Here is a 16,675-nt window from a genome sequence, read left to right on the forward strand (position 1 = left end):
CTCCCCTTGTTGTCTTTCCTCTGCTCAGACACACTTGGAATTGAATCGATCATTCTCATCTTAGCAGCTTTTGATTTAATTTCATCCTTCCTAATAGTTCTTGTTTCTTACCTGCTCATTCTTCAATCATTCTCAAGATGAAGTCAGCTGAGGGCAGGCACAAGGCTTTCTCCACTTGTGGATCCCACCTAACAGTGGTGGTAGTGTTCTATGGGACTTTAATCTTTATGTACATGCAGCCCAAGTCCAGTTCCTCCTTTGACACTGATAAAATGGCTTCCATATTTTACATACTGGTTATTCCCATGTCAAATCCCTTGATCTATAGTTTAAGGAATAAAGATGTAAAATATGTCTTACATAGGACTTTGGGACAATTATGTAATATATTTACTCAAAGTTCACTATACCATATGATTCATATAAATTACATTATGGGCTTTAAACTGTTTTCTCTCTGCCTCCAAAGGGAATAGCAAGCAAAAAAGCATAGACAAGTTCAACATATATTTCTATGTTGCCTTCTACCACTCAGTTTACTAAGAGCTATAAAGAGATTAATAAATAAAACAGTAAAAAATGATGACTTCCTGACCAGTGCCTGATCTCTAAAATCTATATGATTCTGTTAAAACTCAACCACAAAAAGACAAACAACCCAATCAAGAAGTGGACAAAGGATATGAACACGCACTTCACTAAAGAAGATATTCAGGCAGCTAACAGATACATGAGAAAATGCTCTCGATCATTAGCCATTAGAGAAATGCAAATTAAAACTACGATGAGATTCCATCTCACTCCACCAAGGCTGGCATTAATCCAAAAAACACAAAATAATAAATGTTGGAGAAGCTGTGGAGAGATTGGAACTCTTATACACTGCTGATGGGAATGTAAAATAGTACAACCACTTTGGAAATCTATCTGGCGTTATCTTAAACAGTTAGAAATAGAACTACCATACAACCCAGAAATCCCACTCCTCGGGATATACCCTAGAGAAATAAGAGCCTTCACACGAACAGATATATGCACACCCATGTTTATTGCAGCTCTGTTTACAATAGCAAAAAGCTGGAAGCAACCAAGGTGTCCATCAACAGATGAGTGGTTAAATAAATTGTGGTATATTCACACAATGGAATACCACGCATCGATAAAGAACAGTGACAAATCTGTGAAACATTTCATAACATAGAGGAACCTGGAAGGTATTATGCTGAGCGAAATTAGAGGCAAAAGGACAAATATTGTATAAGACCACTATTACAAGATCTTGAGAAATAGTATAAACTGAGAAGAACACATACTTTTGTGGTTACGAGGGGGGAGGGAGGGAGGGTGGGAGAGGGTTATTTACTGATTAGTTAGTAGATAAGAACTACTTTAGGTGAAGGGAAGGACAATACTCAATACAGGGAAGGTCAGCTCAACTGGACTGGACCAAAAGCAAAGAAGTTTCTGGGATAAACTGAATGCTTCAAAGGTCAGCGGAGCAAGGGCGGGGGTTTGGGAACTATGGCTTAAGGGAACTTCTAAGTCAATTGGCAAAATAATTCTATTATGAAAACATTCTGCATCCCACTTTGAAATGTGGTGTCTGGGGTCTTAAATGCTAACAAGCAGCCATCTAAGATGCATCAATTGGTCTCAACCCACCTAGATCAAAGGAGAATGAAGAACACCAAGGTCACACAATAACTATGAGCCCAAGAGACAGAAAGGGCCACAGGAACCAGAGACTTACATCGTCCTGAGACCAGAAGAGCTAGATGGTGCCTGGCCACAACCGATGACTGCCCTGACAGGGAGCACAACAGAGAACCCCTGAGGGAGCAGGAGATCAGTGGGATGAAGACCCCAAATTCTCATAAAAAGACCAGACTTAATGGTCTGACTGAGACTAGAGGAATCCCGGCAGTCATGTACCCCAAACCTTCTGTTGGCCCAGGACAGGAACCATTCCCGAAGACAACTCATCAGACATGGAAGGGACTGGACAATGGGTTGGAGAGAGATGCTGGTAAAGAGTGAGCTACTTGTATCAGGTGGACACTTGAGACTGTGTTGGCATCTCCTGTCTGGATGGGAGATAGGAGAGTAGAGAGGGTTAGAAACTAGCAAAATTGTCACGAGAGACTGGAAGGGCTGACTCATTAGGGGGAGATTAAGTGGGAGTATGGAGTAAGGTGCATATAAGCTTATATGTGACAGGCTGACTTGATTTGTAAATGATCACTTAAAGCTCAATAAAAATTATTTAAAAAAATGTTGTCTTCCTTAAGCAGGAGAGATGTATTATAAGCATACTAATTAAGAAATTTTATAGGATATTAGAAGGAGTTAGGTGGTGATTAAAAAAAAGAAATGAAAAACAAGAGTAAATATGCCCAGTGGGATAGGGAAACAGTAGTAGATACAGGAAGAATTCCAAGTATCTGGTGTTTTCCCCATTTAGAAGAAAAAAAAAATTGTAGAAAGTATATGTGTGCGTGTATGTATGTGCGTGTAGGTGCATGTATGCGTGTACGTGTGTGCATGTGTTTATGTGTGCTTGTGTGTATGTGCGTGCACACTTGTTTGTATGTGTATGTGAATGTATGTATACCTACGTGCATGTGTCTGTACGTGTACATATGTGTGTATGTATATGTGTGTGTGTGTTCGTGTCTGCATACCTTCTGTTTTGTGTTCATTCTCTGCCCAGGGGTGGCTAATTCTGATTGCAAGAAGGCTCTGTATAGTGGGATGATATGAAATTTGCTCAAATGTCCACTTTCTAAACCTTGAAATCCATCTCTTTCATCATCAGCGCCTTTATTTTCATATATGAGCCCTTAGAATCTGTTTGCTTTGTTATTATTTCTATCGTTATTATAACAGTAATATAAACAGTAATAAAATATAGTTATTATATTTGATAAGACCAGCTCAGTATCTGTTTTTCTCTAAATGAGCCCATTTTGTCTGTATCATTAGATATACCAGGTAAGATAAATTTATTGGCGTCAGCCACAGAAGTTTCCGGGTTTTTTTCATTTTTTCTCTTCCAGATGGATATCACTTCCTTATTGGACGCTTCTGTCTCATAGATTTTTCCCCTTATCTGTCTAGAAAACAATAGTTACTCTATTTAGGAGACATTATCTGTTTAAGGTATCCTTGCATAAGAGGTCTATGGTATGATGACTTAGGTCATTTGCCTTGTTTTTTTTTTTTTTTAAGAATGTTCTCAAATTTGTGTAATATGAGTGTGCACTATATTTTGAGTGACCTATTGTTTGAATTCACTGTTTTGACTATTCTACTTGGAAGAAGCAAAAGAAGATAATCCCATGATTTGAACTATGCTGTGTTTCTAGTGAGTGAGGTGTGATTTGTAGTATTTTATATATTTGACATGGTTTCTGCACATGTTATTGTTGTTAGGTGCCATCAAGTTGGTTTTGACTCATAGTGACCCTATATACAACAGGAGGAAGCACTGCCGGGTCCTGTGCTATCCTCACAATAGTTTTTATGTTTGAGCCCATTGATGCAGCCACTGTTGTCAATTCATCTCCTTGAGGGTCTTTCTCTTTCTTGCTGACCCTCTACTTTACCAAGCATGACATCTTTCTCACAGAACTGAGGCGTCCCGATAACTGGTCCAAAGTATATGAAATGTAATCTTGCCTGACTTGCTTCTAAGGAGCATTGTGGTTGTATTCTTCAAAGACAAATTTGTTCATTCTTTTGGCAGTCCACGGTATATTCAATATTCTTCGCCAACACCACAGTTCAAAGGCATTAATTCTTCGGTCTTCCTTATTCATCATCCAGCTTTCACATGCATATGAGGCGATTGAAAACACCATGCCTTGGGTAGGAGCACCTTAGTCTTCAAGGTAATACCTTTGCTTTTCAACATTTAAAGAGGTCTTTTGCAACAAATTTGCCCAATGCAGCATGTCTTTTGCTTTCTTGACTGCTGCTTCCAGGAGCATTGAATGTGGATCCAAGTAAAATGAAATCTTTGACAACTTCAATCTTTTCTTCATTTATCTCAATGTTGCCTATTGGTCCCGTTGTGAGGGTTTTTATTTTCTTTAAGTTGAGGTGTAATATATAATGAAGGTTTGGCCTATGATTTTCATCAGTTAAGTGCTTCAAGTCCTCTTCACCCTCAGCAAGCAAGGTTGGGGATCATCTGCATAACACAGGTTGTTAATAAGTCTTCTCCCAAACCTGATTCTGCATTCTTCATGGAGGCCAGTTTCTCAGATTGTTTGCTCAGCATACAGAATAGGTATAGGTATAGTGAAAGATACAACCCTGATGCACACCTTTCCTGACTTTAAACCACTCAGTATCCCCTTGTTCTGTTTGAATGAGATTGCCTTTTGATCTAGGTACATGTTCTGCATAAGCACAATTAAGTGTTCTGGAGTTCCCATTATTCTCAATGTCATCAATAATTTGTTATGCTTCACACGGTCGAATGCCTTCACATAATCAATAAAACACAGGTAAACATATTTCTGGTATTCTTTGCTTTCAGCCAGGATTCATCCGACAGCATCTATGTGTTTTTTCTGGACATAGTTCTTCCATATTCCTTGCTAATTTTCCATGCATATTTTTGTATTTTTATCCCTTTAATAGTAACAAAAAAATTGTAATGAGAAAGAAAAAATAAATTTTAAATATACTAAGGTTGTCTATTAAAAAAAAAAGATCCAATCTAGGTTTTAGTTTAGCACCATACAAGGGGGGGTATGATATATTTTCATGTATAGAGAGACTAGAAAACACGTAAGAAAAAAAAAGTCACTGGTAAAGAGAGTATCAAAATGGAAATTTCAGTTTAATATACTCTGCATCCTCACTCAGGTCCAAGTGAGCTGATTGGGAAACTTTATTAAGCTTTTAGGAAAAAAAGAAGTAGCCTATTCCACATAAAATCTTCCACAAATCTGAAGAAAACAGTGTATTTGCATTTTCCATATGAACGTAGCTTTAACCGTGATATCAAACTCAGGCAAAGACATTAAAAGAAGAGAAAACAACAGAACACATATATGTAAAATGTAAAGAAAAATTTAAGAAATTGAGCCTGATGACATGTAAAGACAATAACACACCAAATTAGGTGTTCTCCAGAAATGCACGGATAGTTCTACATTAAAAAAAAATCAATTACTGATATTAAACGTAATAACAAATTACAAATGAAAAACAATGCCATATGAGTAGATCTAGAGGAATATTTTAAAAGTTCTAATAATTGTGATAAGGCTTTGAGAACGCTAGTATTAAAATGGAATATCCTCAAACTGATAGAGGGCACCCATGAAAAACCTACAGCTACCATCACACGTGGTATGAAAAATTGAATACATTCTCAGTAAGACCAGGAAAAAAACAAGTAAGTCCACTCTTACCAAACATGTTTATATTTTAGTGGATATTCTAGGTAACACAATAAGGCAATAAAAGGCAATAAAAAATTAAACAAATAAATAGAAAGCATCCAGATTGGAAAGGAAGAAGGAAAACTTTTTTTTTAATGATAGAAGACATGATTTTTTTATGTAAAAAATCTAATAGAGCCTACATTACATTTATAGAACTAAAAAGATAACTTTTTTTTGTGAATTTACTTTCAGCTTATTAGTTTATTAAAAAAAAAAAACAAAGCCCGTTTGGATTTTAAGTGGGCTTGCATCAACTCTATAGATTTATTTGGGGATTTCATAGATATAAAGCCAAAAGCAAAATCCATAAAAAAGTTTAACCACATCAAATATTAAAACTTATGCTCTTCAAAAGACAGTTGTATAAAAACCAGTTATATTCTGGGAGATAATACTTTCAAATAACATATCTCATAAATGGTTTGTTTCCATGATATACAGATATCTCAAAGCTCAAAAAACAGAAAAGAAATAAAAAGAAAGAGAGAAGGAAAGAAAAGAAATGAAACAGTCCACAAACATGGCCATAAATACAACAATTTACCCAAGGAACATATACAGTTGGCAAATAAGCACATAAAAATGTTCAGTTCATTAACCTTTGGTGAATTTCAAGTGAAAACATTAATGACAGATCTCTATACAGCTATTAGAATATCAGATAGCTGGTAAGTATGTGAAGGGACCAGAACTCTCATATGCTGCTAGTGGAAAATTAAATCTGTGTCAATACTTTAAAAAATAATTTATTTTAAGTATCAGGGTCTTAAAAAGCTGAACATGGTTTTACCATATTATTTAGCCATTTTACTCATATATACTCAAGAGGAATGACAGCATTTTTTCTTATAAAGATATGTATACAAATGTTCATAACAACTTTATTTGTAATACTCAAAAACTAGAATCAACCCAAAGGTTCATCTACTTTAGAATGAATAAATAAATTGTGATATATCCAAGAGAGTGCCCATCACTCAATAATAAAAACTTCTGAATTACTGGTACATGCAAACATATGGAAGAAAAGTACAAAATGACAGGTTGGGCTTTGTCAAAATTAAAACAACCCACACTTAGAAATTTATTCCAGAGAAATGAAAATTTATGTTCATACAAAAACCCTTACACAAATATTCACAGAAACATTAATAACTAAAAATTGGTAACCACCTAAAATGTCCCTCTATAGGTGAACGAGTAATCAAACTGTAGTAAATTCATGATGAAATAATACTCAGCAGTGAAAAGGAACAAATTATTAATGCTTATGATAGCATGGAAGGACCTCAATAGAACCAATGTGAAGTGAAAAAAAATCTATCTCTAGAGGTTGTTGTTATCTGCCATTGAGCTGACTGCAACTTACAGTGACAGAATAAAGTGTTGCCTGGCCCTGTGCTATCCTCACAATCATTGGCATGTTTGAGTCCATGTTGCAGCCACTGTGTCAGTCCAACTCATGAAGGGCTTCCCTCATTCTCCTTGGCCCTCTGCTTCACCAAATATGATGTTCTCCTCCAGCAACTGGTCTTTCCTAAAGACACGTCCAAAGCAAGAAAGCCAGAACATGTTCTGTTGGAAGCAAAAAAAAAAAAAAAAAAAACCTACCATTAAAGAATTTTTGGTTTGTGAGATGCTTTTGAGTCAATTGTGACTTATAGTGACCTACAAGACAGAGTAGAAATGCCCCATAGGGTTATCTAGGCTGTAATCTTTATGGATGCAGATGGCCAGATCTTTTCTCCCTGGAATGGCTTGGGGGTAAAAACTGGCAACCTTTCAGTTAGCAGTGAGTTTTGGACATTGCACAACCATGCCTCCTCTCCATTAAAGGGTAAGCAAGTGAATATATATGCATAATACCCACTAAACCATTGCTGTCGAGGGGACTCTGACTCACAGTGATCCTGTAAGACAGAGTAGAACTGTCCCATAAGGTTTCCAAGGAGCACCTGGTGGATTTGAACTGCTGACCTTTTGGTTAACAGCCATAGCTCTTAACCACTATGCCACCAGAGTTCCCTCATGAGCACCACCAGCTAATAATATCTCATACATATTGAATGCCATATCATAGTCATTTTCTATATATATACACACACACATTCACACCCCCCCCACTACATAGGACAAATAAGCAAAAAAAAAAATTTTAAAGGCCACAAATGGATACATTACAAATATTTACAATGACAAATGCTGCAAAAGGATTTATAGCACAATAAATATAAATTCATAGTAAAACAGTACACACAAAATATCTGTTTTTCAAGGAACAATTTGGTTGGTTTCAAATGGCCAACTTTCCTGCTAGTAGCTGAATGCTTAACCACCTGCACCACTCAGGGGCCTTAGAAGGCTCCATGTATAAATCATTAGGTGAGAAGGTAGAGTAATTGTAGAAGATTAGTAAAGATGACCCAAATGCAGAGGTCGTTCATCATCTGTAAGGATAATATTTTGTAAAATTTCCTCTCAGGAGACTATCAAAGTATAAGGCCAAATATGTCAATGAACCAGGTGTAAACTCCAATAAACAAGTTACAAAAGTAGGATAGTACTTTTATTATTATTATTATTGAAGGTAGAAAAGAATAAAGGCTATAACCCCAAATACATCTAAATTGAAAACGAGTTATTTGAGAATACAATCTGTTATGAAGTAAGAGAGAATTAATCTTTATTTTTTCTGGATGAGATACTTTTTTCAGTCCTTAATAGTGGAAACTTTTTTTTCCTTTAACCAACTTTTTTGTTTGCTGTGGAGTTGTCTCCTATGCATAGCAACCTTACCCATAACAGAATGAAACGTTGCCTAGCTTGCACCATCTTTTTATTTGCCCTTAAAATCATTGCACATTGTTTCCAGAGTAGGGGAAGAAAATACAACTAAATGAGTCTTACAATAAACATTCAATTATAAAATAAATAATCCAAGAATATCTTTCTTCAATCAGTAGGGCATTGCCACTGAAGATTAGAAAGTCGTAGTAAGAGATGTTCACACATTCTGCCATAATTTTATATGCACCTGAGGCATTATGTCAAAAATATCAAGGAAAAATTCTATCAAATGCTAAGTGATTATAGAAATATTGGCTGAATAAATGCGTTTAGAAATGAGTTATTCTAAAGGAATAAAGATTAATTAAAAGATCAGTAACCCAAGGCACAGAGGGTCTGTCCTTCTTGACTTTGAAATCACAAAGTCAGATGTAATATAATTGTAATGATAATCTTACAAGATGAAATGATCATCAGGCTAGGGATAGAAAAATTCAGTCCTGGTCTTTGCTAGATGGCCAAGAATAAGTTGTATTCTTTTTTAATTTTTTTGGATCTATATTATCAAGCAGAAGGATCATTCTGTGATCATTCTGTTATTGAAGGACAGAGCTTAGTTCTGGAGTGAATACTAGGATCTGAATTTGTGCTTGTGAATCATCAGCTTGGCCTGGCTCCAGTGATACTCTGCCCCTGGGAACAACCTACCACTGCAGGGCTAGATGGAAACTCACTGCATGGTGATTAGCTCCTCAGTCAGTAGAGACCCAACCTCAAAGGGATGCAATTACAATGATGCAAGTCAGCGCATTTCCAGTTTTTGAAAATAGCACTCTGGCCTCTTTTAGCGCAGGTCCATTACCCAAAGGAAGACATTTTATTAATGACACTTCTTCTAAGACTTGGGTTGGAAACTGCTTTCAAATTAAGCTCAAAATACAGCCAGATGGCAGGCATAGTCCCTTGAATAACTTTGTAATTAGCTTTCCTGGCTGTCTTTTGGCAATCTTTTCTATTTAGAGAAAATTTAAATTACCCTGCCAACCACAAAGGTTGTTTCCTATTTAAGTCTTTTGAAAATCACTGGACACTCTGCCCGTTGCCACCGAGTCCTTTGAAAATAATTTCCCATTAAGTAACAGGACTACTATGGCACTAGTTTTTTTTAACAGGACTATTTGCTGGCTGTACAGGTCCTGATTTACTTGCCTCTACATTTGGAACAACCACTTTGAAACTCTCACATGTCATAATTTCTTGCTCTTCTATAAAAGAAGCTTCATGTGAGTAAATCCTGGATGAAGTCAGACCTTTGGTTACTCTGATGTGATCCTAGAATATTTATCTCAACAGTCTTCTACCTTCTACCTACCGGGACCACTGGGTAACTGACTGGGTTCTCAGAAGTCAGAGATGACGCCAGACTGAGTTTTGGAGGTGGCCCTAAAAACTTAAGTATTAGACGTGTTCCTATTAATTTAAGTTGCTGTTTTGAAATTGTTGAAATAATGGAATCATCTAAACACACACACAATTATACTTAAAATGTGTTAATAATTCACCTGTTTGTTTGATTTACACAAATTGTGATCTCAGGGTAAGAGCTTTGAGCTATCAACCATTTTTAGCTTGATTTACTTTAATAACTTTTGGCACTTTATCAAAACTTAAACTTAAATGTTTTGATAATTTGATATTTTGTCCTCTATCCAGATATGAATATTAGTAAATAAAAGAGTGTGTGCACATGCTTCAGAGATGTGCTTGTAGAAAGGAAAGGAATGGGAATACTTGGTGTGATGAGGATAGTTTAAATTTTTTTTTCTGTTTTCCTTCTATTCTCTTTCATATATTTAATAGATTAAAATACATTTATATATATATATATATATATATATATATATATATATATATATATATATGTATAGTCCTGGTAGTGGAAACCCTGGTGACATAGTGGTTAAGTGCTACAGCTGCTAACCAAAGGGTCGGCAGTTCGAATCCTCCAGGCGCTCCTTGGAAACTCTATGGGGCAGTTCTACTCTGTCCTGTAGGATCACTATGAGTCGGAATCGACTCGACGGCACTGGGTTTGGTTTTTGGTTAGTCCTGGTGGTGCAGTGGTTAAGTATTTGGCTGCTAATCAAAAGGTCGGTAGTTCGAATCCATCAGCCATGCCTTGGAAACCCTATGGGGCAGCTCTACTCTGTCTAATAGGGTCACTATGAGTCAGAATCAACTCAACAGCTATGGGATATATATATGTGTATATATATATCGATTGCCGTTGAGTCAATTTCGACTCATAGTGACCCTATAAGACAGATTAGAACTGCCCTATGGGGTTTTCAAGGCTGTAATCTTTATGGAACCAGACTGCCACATCTTTCTCTCACAGAGTGGCTGGTGGGCTTGAACTGCTGATCTTTCGGTTAGCACCTGAGCACTTTAACCACTAACACCACCAGGGTGCTCTCTCTCTCTCTCTCTATGTATATATCTTGTTTCCTTTTGTACCAATTTCTTTAACCTTAATTTTTCTACAATAGCCTCTGAGAAAAAACTTACATGGTGTTTTTATTTTTTTCTGTTTTAATTAGTTAATGATACTTCAGACTTTTGGTTTTCATTATCAATGTCATGGGGAGTTGAAATCTTTAAAATATGTTTCTCAATCAATATAAAACCTTACACACCTATTTGTGAGCATCTCTTCTTAAGAGGGTGGTGGTAGTGGTGTGTTAGGGGTGATGCTGGTGATTTTCTCAGGAAGAGGGTGGAGAAGTTAAGAAAGAATAACCCTCTGCTGTCTGCAGAAGCATTCCAAGTAAACATTAATTTTTGTGTCTACAATGGCATACTAACTTCCATCCCACACAAAAGAGCTATTGGAGATTATTCCATCTTAACAAGTCCTCAACTCTCAAGAAAAGCACGGTGTATTTTTAAGGCTTACTGACGGAAATAGTCCTTTTAAAGCCCTTATGGATGATGTATGTGCTTGGGGCATACACCTTCAAAAGAAAGCAGAGCCCTTGATTGTTCATTAAAAATGACGACCCAGAAATTACCCTTCTGTGTCCCCAGTGTTATGGACCACTATTTCTGTGATGTACTACCTTTGTTGAAACTTGCCTGCATGGATACTTATGTCATGAATCTACTCGTGGTGTTTAATAGTGGGGCCACATGCATGGTGCATTTCATAATCCTGATCATCTCCTATGTTTTCACCTTATGCTCTCTGAGTAACAGGAGTGCAGAAGGAAGAAAGAAAGCCCTCTCTACCTGCACTTCTGACATTATCGTTGTCATCTTATTCTTTGTTCCATGTATATTCGCTTACACTTGTCCCTCAATCACATTTCCAGTGGGCAAGATGGTGGCTGTGTTTTACACTATTCGGACACCCTTGCTCAACCCTCTGATTTACACTCTGAGGAATGCAGATATATAAAATGCCATGAGAAAGTTATGGTGCAACCAACTACGATTTGAGACAGCAAAGAACAGAAGATTCTAGCTGTTAATTCTGTCATAATTTGAATAAAATTGGGTAGATAGAGAAGAAAAAATATTCTTATCTTGATGTGGACAATAGCATTCTCTCCCAGAAGTATGTTTGGGGACATTAGTAGAGTGAGCACAGACCCATTTATTTTGAGCCAATGTCAATAAAGTAACAGAACATTAAGTACGGTAATATTTGTGGGAGCACAAGCCCACTCCCCACTTCTGCTTTCTGGGGTTGATACCCGTGTTCTTTTGCTGTATGTGACCCAGATCCTGTTGTGTATATAGCTTCACCTCACTCTTTCATACATTCTGGTTTGAGCTTCTTTTCTCCGTGTCTTTCATCCAAGTTTAATAATTTGTCCCTGATTTCTGGCTGATTTTTTTGTTTTTGTTGTTGGCCAATAAGTTTTGGCACTACTAAATCTGGGCTTTTCTGGTTCAACAGCCAATAGGATGAGATCACTATGAGAATCTCATAGGAGCATACAGATGAGCTAATTAAGCCCCTATTTGATGCTTGGCTCCCTTTTGTAATGTCCTTAAAAAAATTTTAAGAAAAGGACATCCTTTCACCTCCCTCTTGAACACATACAGTGAGCAACTCATGTGCTTCTATTCAAATAAAGACAATTCTAGTTGTAATAAATATTAACTGTGTTGTCATAATCTTTTCCTATGTACTTTGATATCATTTTTCTTGTTCAACATGTTAATCATTATTCATTCATAAAATTTAGTTCCATATACATTTTTTGTTGAAGCTTCAGTCAATGGATACTGCCCAAATCTTTTGGTTAGTAAATTGGTGACAATTTTGTAAAATTGTGAGGGTTATATTGTAACGAGGAACATGACATGGATGAGATCATAAAGAGAAAAATTTCTTTTTTTTCTTTATAATAAAAAAAGATAGTAACTGACATATAGAGAAAAAGAGTTAATGTTATAATAATTCATCCAAATGAGACTCTCTGCTTGGAAATATACAAGCCCTGGTGGTACAGTGGTTAAGAGCTACAGCTGCTAACCAAAAGGTCGGCAGATCAACCCACCAGCCGCTCTTGTAAACTCTATGCGGCAGCTCTACTCTGTCAGATAGATTCGCTGTGAGCTGGAATCAACTCGAAGGCAACTTTTTTTTTTTTGGCTTAGAAATATAGAACTAAATATATCAAAAAAGTAAAACTTCTCATTAGGTATCAGGCATAGTCCTAGTGCAAGGAATATGTTTCACTGATCAGCGGCCCGTCTGCCTGGTAGGTACGCTTCCTTTTGAAGAGGAATATTTCAGGCTACGGATTCTTGAGACCATAATCAATAATGCCCTTTTTGTCAAATCCTAGTTTTATCAAGCAAATATCCTATAATAATTTGGCTTCCTATAGAGAGTTTCCTTCCTGGAGAGAAAGATATCGACCAATGACTGAAATAAGTATTTTAATGCTCTTGACCTCGATCTATGTATCTATCTATGAAAGTAAATATTTATATAATTAAATACAGATATTTTAATAAATATATACATATATAATAACCAACTATTTATATATCGCATGTTATGGATTGAATTTTGTCCCCCCAAAATATGTGTCAACTTGGTTAGGCCATGATTCCCAGCATTGTGTAATTTCCCTCCATTTAGTGATTGTAATTTTTTGTTAAAGAGGTTTAGGGTAGGATCGTACACCCTTACTAAGGTCACATCCCTGATCTAATGTAAATGGAGTTTCCCTGGAGTGTGACCTGCACTACCTTTCATCTTACAAGAGATAAAAGGAAAGGGAAGCAAGCAGAGGTACCTCTTACCACCAAGAAAGCAGTGCTGGGAGCAGAGCACGTCCTTTGAACCTGGGTTCCTGTGGCAAGGGACTTCCTCCAGAGCCAAGAGAGAAAGCCTTCCCCTGATGCTGATGCCCTGAATTTAGACTTCTAGCCTACTAGACATGAGAGAGTAAATTTTTCTTTGTTGAAGCCATCTACTTGTGGTATTTCTGTTATAGCAGCACTTGATGACTAAGACATCACACATGTAGATCTATAACGTAATGTCACTTGAACACTGAGGGCCTTTGTATGAGTTATCTTCGGAAATAACTCTAAAAATGTTACAACATCAAAAAATGTTATAGCAGTTCTCACCTGACCTATTAGGGGAAAAAAATGCTGACCTTCATAAGTTATACAGAATCTGATATATTTTCTCATCAATTCCTCTATACTCTTGGTTTGAGCTACCATTATCTCTCACTTAAGTAATAGCAACATTGTTGTTTTTATTAGGTGCTGTTGAGTCGGTTCCAACTCATAGCAAGCAACCCTATAGGACAGAGGAGAACTGCCCCATAGGGTTTCCGAAGAGCAACTGATGGATTTGAACTGCTGACTTTTTCTTTAGCAGCTGAGCTCTTAATCACTACACCACCAGGGGTCCACCAAGTGAAAGCAATAGACTCTAACATTCTTCTTGCTTCTACTGTTGTCCTGCTATGGCCATTTTTAACACAGCAGCCAAAGGTTCCTCTTAAAACTTGAGTCAAATCAGGTCACTCTTTTGCATAAAAACCTGAAACATCCCTGTTTTATCCAGAGGAAAAGCCAAAATTCTTACAGTGATTTGACCTTCTATGAACTTTTTGGCCTTCTCTCCTGTTGCTCACACACCCCCTCTCTTAGCTCCAGTCACACTGGCTTCCTTGTTTTTCCTTGATTTCACCAGGCAAGCTTTCATCTATGATATTTGTCTCACCTGTGTTCTCTGTTTAAAACACTCTTTAAGTAAGGTCTAGCCTCGTCTCTATAAGACATTAGTCTTCCCTCAAACAGGTCTCCAGAATCAACGTATTTAATAGTGAATACCCATAAGTTTTTTTTTTTTACCCATAAGTACTCATCATCTCCTTATATTAGTCTACTTCTTCTTTTTAAATAGTATTTATTATCTCCTAACATTTATTTAATTTACCTACTTGTTTTATCTCTTTCTTGTCTCTCTCCAAGAAGAAAACAGTTTTCATCTATTTCATTCAGGAATATATCCCAAGCCAGTTGTAGAATGATTGGAACATAATAGAAACTCATTAAATATTTGATATAGTTTTTTTTTTAATCGAGTTCTTCAAATCTGAGGAGTCTAAACCAGAAATCCTAACACTAGGATCTGCTGGAGCCCATACGAATGCTTAATTTTGTGTTTTCATCTTGATGATAATTCCAAAATATATATTGAAACATTTTGAGTCAGAGTCCCTGGGTGGTGGAAACAGTTAAACTCTCAACTAATAGCCAACAGGTTGGCGGCTTGAACCCACCCAGAGGTGTGTGGGAAGATCGGCCCGGCCACCTGCTTCTGCTTTAGAAAAGTCACAGCCTTGAAAACCCTAAGGAAAAGATCTACTCTGCAACACACAGGGTAGCCATGAGTTGGAATCAACTCAATGAATATTAACAACAACACATTCTGAGTCATCTGACAAAAAACTTATGTCCATACAAAACCACATAATTTGAGTGTGTACAGTGGTTAAGTGCTTGGTTGCTAACTGGAAGGTCATTGGTTCGAACCCACCAGCAGCTCTGTGTGAGAAAAACGAGGCAATCTACTTCCTTAAGATTAAAACCTTGGAATCTCTGTGGGGCAGTTCTACTCTGTCCTATAGGGTCACTATGAATTGGAATAGATTGCACAGCAATGGTAAGTAATTTTTTGTTTGTTTGTTTTGGTTTGGTGCGTGCTTGCTAGTGTGGTGGTGCCAAAGACTGCTACATTGTGTTTGGAGGCTAAAAAACAAGTAGAGATGAACTTGATAAGTGAGTAAAAAGAATTTGTGTGAAGTGCACATCAAATAACTGTGAAGTCCAGAAAAAGATTTCACAATAGAGAGAGAAAATTGGTAATAACATTGATTTGCCAAACTTGAAATTACTTTTGCCACATGTCTGTTTATGTGACAATTTTACTATAACAAAACTATGTTAATAAAAATGTTAATAGTAACATTAAATTACTTTTGTTAATTTAAATTTTACTGATGTTGTAGTGGTTATATTTGTAAATTTGACTTAGTTTTAAATTTGTATAAAAATTATAAGTGTAAGGAAATTTTAACTCTTTTGATGTTTACACATGTTAGTAAAATAAATCATTTAATTTAACCTTGGCATTCATGATAAATATTTTACTTTAAAAAAGTTGCATATAATACTCTAAATTAAAAAAAATCCAGTCTATTCTCTAGAAAACGAAAGCACTTTTAGTAGCAAAACAGTTTTTTTTTTAATTAAACTGTATATCCACATAAGAAAACAAACCAAACCTGTTGCTGTCCACCAGATTCAAACTCATAGTGACCCTATATGACAGACTAGAACTGTCCCATAGGGTTTCCAAGGAGCAGCTGGTGAATTCAAATGGCTGACCTTTTGGTTAACAGTCTACCACTTAACACTTTGCCACCAGGGTTCTGTACACGCAATAGAAAAATAAAAATGAAACATAAGACTTAAGTCTGAGGATGATGATCTAGAGGTAGACAAGACTCTGGCCAAGTTGATTATGATTGTCTAGGCCCTTTAATCATTGAAATGTATCAATATTGTCTCTTTTAATGATTCATTCCGAACCAAGAAAACTTTCCAAGGAAGTCTACAAAATTTTTTCCCCATAGAAAGCCATATATTGACTAATGACTAGGGTGAGTGTGATGCTCAATTATTCCTGCCTCCTAGTATTCATTCCTTGTACAATGCCCTCTCCTTGAGTGGGGGCAGGATACGTGATTTTCCTACCACCAATAGAATATAGTAGAAGTAATGGGATAACTTCCATGATTATGTTATGTAACACTGCAATTTCTGTATTATTCACAGTCTCTCTCCCTTGTTGGTTTTGAAGAAGCAAGCTGTGAGATTGTGAA

Source organism: Loxodonta africana, unplaced genomic scaffold (genome assembly GCF_030014295.1).
Source record: "Loxodonta africana isolate mLoxAfr1 unplaced genomic scaffold, mLoxAfr1.hap2 scaffold_675, whole genome shotgun sequence".
Lineage (NCBI taxonomy): Eukaryota > Metazoa > Chordata > Mammalia > Proboscidea > Elephantidae > Loxodonta > Loxodonta africana.